Genomic DNA, 8,199 nt, shown 5'->3' on the forward strand with positions numbered 1-8,199 from the left:
CCAAACACAATATACTTAGCTCTTGTCAATATGGCTTCAGACCCAAAAAAAGCACTAACGATGCACTTATTAGTATGATTAACTTAATTCACGCAGCTCTTGATAAAAAGGAGTTTCCTGTTGGGTTATTTGTGGACCTGCGTAAGGCTTTTGACACTGTCAACCATCAAAACCTTCTTCTTAAATTACATCATTATGGAGTCAGAGGACACTCCCTGCAATACCTCAAATCTTATCTTACTGACAGGCTCCAGTATGTTTCTGTGAATAATACAATTTCTCCCACCCTACCCATCAACATTGGTGTTCCTCAGGGCAGCATACTTGGCCCTCTCCTCTTTCTCATCTACATTAATGACCTTCCAAATGCCTCCCAACACCTCAAACCAATTCTATTTGCTGACGACACAACCTTCATTTACTCCAGTCCTGACCCCCTTGCTCTAAATGCCACAGTAAATACTGAGCTAGAGAAAGTCCATCTTTGGCTAACTGCCAACAAACTCACCCTTAACATTGACAAAACGTTTTATATTCTGTTTGGCAATAAATCCTCTAATCAGATAAATCTCAAAATAAACAATACCCAAATTTGTAACAAATTAGATGGCAAATTCCTTGGCGTTCTCATCGACCACAAGCTGAATTTCCAGGGTCACATTCTAAATATATCAAAAAAAGTTTCAAAAACTGTTGGCATTCTTTCCAAGATCAGATATTATGTACCCCGCCCTGCCCTGGTTACTCTCTATTACTCCCTCATCTATCCATACCTCAACTATGGTATTTGTGCTTGGGGTTCTACTACCCAAAATCATTTACGTCCTCTTATTACCCAACACAAAGCTGCTATTAGGACAATATCCAACTCTGGCCCCAGACATCACTCGGTACCCTTACTCAAATCTCTGAATATGTTAGATATTAAGTCACTGCACATTCTCTCTTGTGTATTATACATATATAAAACGCTGAACTGTAATGCCAATCCTGACCTCAAAAGCTTCATTGAAGGTTGTAACAGAACCCATGAGCACCACACCAGGAATAAATACAGTTTTGATATTCCTAGAGTACGACTTAATCAAACTAGAAATGCTCTACAAATCAAGGGACCCAGAATGTGGAATGACCTTCCCAACCATGTTAAAGACTGTACCTCTCTCAACCAGTTTAAGATAAAAACTAAACACTACCTAATAAATTCCCTGTAACCCACCTCACTCCTTTATTGTCAACCCATGTCTGTTATTTTATTTTTATTATTTTTTTTTTTTTTTAATCAACACTGTCAACCTATTGTATTTGTGCTGCTTTTTCAGTCATGTTCCCCCTTTTTTTTATCTTTATTTGTATTTGTTTTCAACACTTTTTATTCTTTATGCTCAATTAGTATTAAGTTCTAGATATTAATGTTTTTCTTGCCCGAAACGCATTGCGTAATAGTGGCTTTAGGCATTGTATGTACTAGCTCTATCTATATATCAATCCATTAATGTAACATCACTTGTATGTATGTACCTTACCTGAATAAACATATTTATTTATTTATTTATTTATTCTTGGAGTCATCAAAAGGTATTCTCTAACTCACTTTTGTTCATTAAAGTTAATTTCTATGTTATAAAAGTTATTTTCAGAGACATCTAAAGTTAATCTTGCTCATCTAAGTTGTTCTCTAAGACATCAAAGTTGTTCTCTAAGACATCAATGTTGTTCTCTAAAACATAAAAGTTATTCCGTTAAAAGTTATAAAAGTTAAAAGGGAGCCGGTCGGCCGAGCGGACAGCACGCTGGACTTGTGATCCTGTGGTCCTGGGTTCGATCCCAGGCGCTGGCGAGAAACATTGGGCAGAGTTTCTTTCACCCTATGCCCCTGTTACCTAGCAGTAAAATAGGTACCTGGGTGTTAGTCAGCTGTCACGGGCTGCTTCCTGGGGGTGGAGGCCTGGTCGAGGACCGGGCCGCGGGGACACTAAAAAGCCCCGAAATCATCTCAAGATAACCTCAAGATTCCCCAAGCTATCAAAGTTTTTCTTCGTTCATTAAAGTTATTCTCAGAGTCATCAAAAGTGATCTCTAATTCACCTTAGTTCATCAATGTTGATCTCTAAGACACCTTCGTTCATCAAAGAAACTCTCCTTCTTCCATCATGTTATTCTTTAAGACATCTTCAGTCATAAAATTTCTATCCAAAATGTAACTAGTTCAGCTTTTCATACCAAACCTGCACTTCTGTTAAAATATATTTTCTTAGTCACTTTACCCTAAAACTGTTCTCTGAACTACACTGCTCAAACCTACGTAACCTATCCTCTCCACCCAATGTTACTTAGTTAACGTAACGTTAATAAACCTAACTTTACCTATCCTAACATAACTTACCTTACCTTACCTATCTTACCTAACTTACCTAACCTAACCTAACTTATCCTGCTTAACCTAACTTACCTACATTACCTAACTTAACCTGCTTAACCTAACTTACATAACTTAACCTAACCTAACCTGCATAACCTAACTTTACCTATCCTAACTTAACTTACCTTACCTTACCTATCTTACCAAACTTACCTAACTTAACCTGCATAACCTAACCTGCTTAACTTAACTTATCTTACCTTACCTAACTTAACCTAACCTAACCTGCTTAACCTAACTTACCTTACCTTACCTATCTTACCTAACTTACCTAACTTAACCTATCTTATCCTGCTTAACCTAACTTACCTACCTTACCTAACTTAACCTAACCTAACTTACCTACCCTACCTAATTTAACCTGCTTAACCTAACTTACCTTACCTAACTTACCTAACTTAACCTGCTTAACCTAACTTACCTACATTACCTAACTTAACCTGCTTAACCTAACTTTACCTATCCTAACTTAACTTACCTTGCCTATCTTACCTAACTTAACCTAACTTATCCTGCTTAACCTAACTTACCTACCTTGCCTAACTTAACCTAACCTAACTTACCTACCCTACCTAACTTATCCTGCTTAACCTACCTTACCTAACTTAACCTGCTTAACCTAACTTACGTAACTTATCTTACCTATCCTAACCTAACCTAACTTGCTTTACCTAACCTAATCTTACATTCCCAAACTGATGTATCCTAACTTATCTAGTCCAACCAGACATGATCTAACTTACATAATTATTCCTGCTTGTCTTTTGTGTTTCGTCAATCATTGTCTCAATTCATTTACTCATTTCAAGGGTTAATTTCTCAAATGGACATTTTGCATTTCAAGTGTTATTTGTTTAAGATTGGGTGTTTAACCATTTCAAAGGATTTTTGTTATATATGGGAATTTACTCGTTTCAAGGGCTAATTTCTCAAATGGTCACTTTTCAAGGGTTATTTGTTATATTTGTTATTTGGATCAAGGGTTATTTGTTAAAGTTCATCAAGTTGCTCATAAGTTGTATTTATTATGTTTGTTATCATTTATTCTTAATCCCCAACCCCTTAAGGGGGCGATAGTTAGGGTTCATAAAAGTTGTTCTAGTGCAATGAAAATTTATTGACGTGTTACACGTGAAGAGGGCTGCAAGTGGTCCAAGTTTCAGCATCGCAGCCTAAATAGAGAGGGAGAAAAAAAAAAAAAACTTTTTTTAACCATTTTTTTACATGTTTTAAAGTTGATATAACAAATACAAATATCAACTGATATTATTTCTATGATACTCAGCTATCACAATACTATATAATAAAGGTTGTCTAGTGGCATTATTATCCCAAACCTATTTAGTGCAATAATACAAATTTTCAAAGTTCACCCAAAAAATTATGCAACAAAATGATGTTTATAAATATATATAAAATCAATAAATGATCTTAGGGGAAATATATAACTTGAGTTTTTAGAGGCACAGACTCTACATATAATGTGCAAGTTCCATGTAAATTGAATAATAAATAAAAAAGTTATTCAACCATATAGTTGCAAATTAGTTACCTGTAAAAAATGAAGGTCAAAGTTCAGCCACCTTTGGCTGAGGTTGATGAACTACCAATTTCAATCAAAATTACCACCCTTGTAGATTGGCATTCCTTCAGTAAGGTGTGTAAGTTCCATGAAGATTGCCTGATAAAAAAAAAAAAAAAAAAATTATTAAAAAAAAAAAATTAAAAAAAAAAATAAAAAAAATTAAAAAAAAGACAGCAGCTTTATATTTACAATTATTTATGATATAGTATCAAGATATAAAACATAATACATACTAACCTAATATAATTGGTCTGAAATATGCAACATCTTGCAACATCAAGAGGGAGAACGTCTTGAGTTGCAGGTCTAAGATCTTGAGTGGCAGGTGCCGCAGGTGGTGTGGCAGGTGCCGCAGGTGGTGTGGCATGTGCAGCAGGAGGTGTGGCAGGTGCCACAGAGGTGTGGCAGGTGCCACAGGAGGTGTGGGTGCCTGGGTGTGAGGCGAGGTAGTGTGTTGTGGGGGCGGGAGGCTGCCCTCTCTCTTCACTCAAGGGAACTCTTGTTTTGCCTCAGTGTGGCTTTACGCTCCTTCTTTACTTGGCTAACGCGTAGAGCTCTTGCCTTTAGAGCTTTCTTCTTGTCCGATACTATATCCATTGTGCAGTATATGCAAGAAAATACGATCTGTGCGAGCGCGTCAGGCATGCGACCGCCGGCACAGACACTGAGAGGGTGACTAAGCCAGTAAATCGGATTATAGCCCCTCCCTCTCACAGAAGACAGTTGCCAGCGAGTGTGTTTATAATTTGTATATGCATAACAAGATATTCTCCACTCTATTGCGAAATACTAGACGCTTACAACGTATGACGCATCACCCTACGGCGCACCCGAGCCGCGAGGACCAGATTTCGGGCAATTGCGGCTGGAAAATTTGCTGTAATTACGTTATTTATTATCATAACATTAAACGGTTTGCACCACGGTGTTGCCAGAACGTTGTAGTATTTTTATAAATTTTTCGTGTTTGGCCGAATTTTTTCGGCCAAACAATGATAACGCCCTCTTAACCTAACCTCTTGTAATCTTAGTGTATTTAGTAGGTTCTATCATATGTTCTTATTCCCCAACCCTTTAACCTAACCTCTTGTAATCTTAGCGTATTTAGTAGGTTCTATCATATGTTCTTGTTCCCCAACCCCTTAACCTAACCTCTTGTAATCTTAGCGTATTTAGTAGGTACTATCATATGTTCTTGTTCCCCAACCCTTTAACCTAAGTTGACCAGACCACACACTAGAAGTTGAAGGGACGACGACGTTTCGGTCCGTCCTGGACCATTCTCAAGTCGATTGTGATGAGGACAGGTAGGGACAGGCAATAAATAGGCAAGAGAGAGCTGAGGAGGAAAGTAAGGTGTAGGGGATAGTAGTAATAATGAGAACTGCAGAAGGCCTATTGGCCCATACGAGGCAGCTCCTATTATAACTACCGAAGGAGATGGTAATAGGAATAAGAAGAGGATAGCAAGGGAGCGTAGGAGACGACAATGCACAGAAAAAGGGAGAAGAGAGAAAGAAAAGGAAAGAGAAAAAGAAAGATAAATGGAAGGGGTAAGCTTATGTTAAGTCACGTTTGTTAGAAAGATTAGAGCATTTGAGTATATACTGTGAAAGGGAAGAGTCCACAGCAACAAAGCCAGGACTCAAGTTCATGTTGGGTACATTGTGTATAAGAGCCGATTCTACAAGACGGCGTCTGTGTAGAGTAGAGGCAGGAAAGATTATTTTGGAGGAAGACCAATCAATGGGATGATTAGAATCCCTCACATGGCAGAAGAGAGCATTGTTAGTGTCTGCAGACTTAACACTTCTCTTGTGTTCTTTAAGTCTGTCATTCAGTGTACGGTCAGTTTCGCCAAAGTATTGGAGAGGACAAGATGAACAGGAAATAGAGTAGACACCAGTAGCATTAGAAGCAGGAGGAGCAGTGTGAACTAGATTACTACGAAGTGTGTTAGTTTGTCGAAAGGCGAGTTTAATGTCAAGAGGACAAAAGGTATTGGTAAAAGTTTTGAGTTCAGATATGAAGGGAAGGCATAGTACAGTGCTACTAGTGTTGGAAGCAGGTTTAGGATGAAAGAAATTTCGTTTAGCTTGAGAGTAGGCACAGTTGATGAAATGCAAAGGATAACCAAGGCGAGAGAATGATTTGTAGATAAAGGCAATTTCAGAATCAAGAAACTGAGGGTCGCTGATGCGTAGAGCGTGGAGGAAGAGAACCTAACCTTTCAGATGTAGCCTATTGTGTTTTTGACGTAGTTGTTGAATATATTATCCTTTTCATAACCTTTCAGATGTAGTTTTGTTTCTCCTTTGTATATTTTTACCCAAACCCACCATCCCACTTAACCTTCTTTCCTTCTTTTACTTTGTTTCTCCTACTCCTTCTAACCCCCCTTTTCTATCTCTCCCTTATTCTCTCTTCCTCCCCCTCTCTCTCACTCATTTGCTCAAATGCTCTCTTGTTTCTCAAATTCAAGTCTTAATGCTCCCATTCTCTCACCCTCACTCTCATTCACTTAGTTTTTCTCAAATTCAAGTCTTAGTGCTCCCATGCTCTTCCTCCCCCTCTCTCTTACACTTTTCTCCTCTTTTCATGCTCTCACTCCCTTGCTCTCTGGTTTTTTCTCAATTTCAAGTCTTAGTAGATCTGATTCTTTACTATTGTAATTTTATTATTACTAAGATAAAGAATGAACTTATATGTGAAAACAAAGTAAAAGAAGGAAAGAAGGTTAAGTGGGATGGTGGGTTTGGATAAAAATATACAAAGGAGAAACAAAGCTACATCTGAAAGGTTATGAAAAGGATAATATATTCAACAAATACGTCAAAAACACAATAAACTACATCTGAAAGGTTAGGTTAAAGGGTTGGGGAACAAGAACATATGATAGAACTTACTAAATACACTAAGATTACAAGAGGTTAGGTTAAGGGGTTGGGGAATAAGAACACATGATAGAACCTACTAAATACACTAAGATTACAAGAGGTTAGGTTAAGGGGTTGGGGAACAAGAACATATGATAGAACCTACTAAATACACTAAGATTACAAGAGGTTAGGTTAAGGGGTTAGGGATTAAGAGTAAATGATAACAAACATAATAAATACAACTTATGAGCAACTTGATGAACTTTAACAAATAACCCTTGATCTGCAAAAATGACCATTTGAGAAATTAGCCCTTGAAACGAGTAAATTCCCATATATAACAAAAATCCTTTGAAATGGTTAAACACCCAATCTTAAACAAAAAACACTTGAAATGCAAAATGTCCATTTGAGAAATTTACCCTTGAAATGAGTAAATGAATTGAGACAATGATTGACGAAACACAAAAGACAAGCAGGAATAATTATGTAAGTTAGATCATGTCTGGTTGGACTAGATAAGTTAGGATACATCAGTTTGGGAATGTAAGATTAGGTTAGGTAAAGCAAGTTAGGTTAGGTTAGGATAGGTAAGATAAGTTACGTAAGTTAGGTTAAGCAGGTTAAGTTAGGTAAGGTAGGTTAAGTAGGATAAGTTAGGTTAAGTTAGGTAAGGTAAGGTAAGTTAGGTTAAGCAGGTTAAGTTAGGTAGGGTAGGTAAGTTAGGTTAGGTTAAGTTAGGCAAGGTAGGTAAGTTAAGTTAAGCAGGATAAGTTAGGTAAGATAGGTAAGGTAAGTTAGGTTAAGCAGGTTAAATTAGGTAGGGTAGGTAAGTTAGGTTAGGTTATGTTAGGTAAGGTAGGTAAGTTAGGTTAAGCAGGATAAGATAGGTTAAGTTAGGTAAGATAGGTAAGGTAAGGTAAGTTAGGTTAAGCAGGTTAGGTTAGGTTAAGTTAGGTAAGGTAAGGTAAGTTAGGTTAAGCAGGTTAAGTTAGGTAAGATAGGTAAGGTAAGGTAAGTTAAGTTAGGATAGGTAAAGTTAGGTTAAGCAGGTTAAGTTAGGTAATGTAGGTAAGTTAGGTTAAGCAGGTTAAGTTAGGTAAGGTAAGTTAGGTTAAGCAGGTTAAATTAGGTAGGGTAGGTAAGTTAGGTTAGGTTAAGTTAGGTAAGGTAGGTAAGTTAGGTTAAGCAGGATAAGATAGGTTAAGTTAGGTAAGTTAGGTAAGATAGGTAAGGTAAGGTAAGTTAGGTTAAGCAGGTTAGGTTAGGTTAAGTTAGGTAAGGTAAGATAAGTTACGTTAAGCAGGTTAGGT

General features: G+C 37.2%; 1 long non-coding RNA gene across 1 annotated transcript; it reads right to left on the bottom strand.

Moving 5' to 3' along the window:
- Positions 1 to 3,481: 3,481 nt before the first annotated feature.
- On the bottom strand, positions 3,482 to 5,005 carry LOC138354210 (uncharacterized). The gene is made up of 3 exons (XR_011223469.1): positions 4,245 to 5,005; positions 3,975 to 4,103; positions 3,482 to 3,594 (listed from the first exon to the last, which is right to left on the bottom strand). It is a non-coding gene; the product is annotated as an uncharacterized lncRNA (long non-coding RNA).
- Between the last annotated feature and the right edge of the window lie 3,194 nt (positions 5,006 to 8,199).

This window comes from Procambarus clarkii, chromosome 62 (assembly GCF_040958095.1).
Source record: "Procambarus clarkii isolate CNS0578487 chromosome 62, FALCON_Pclarkii_2.0, whole genome shotgun sequence".
NCBI classification, from domain to species: domain Eukaryota; kingdom Metazoa; phylum Arthropoda; class Malacostraca; order Decapoda; family Cambaridae; genus Procambarus; species Procambarus clarkii.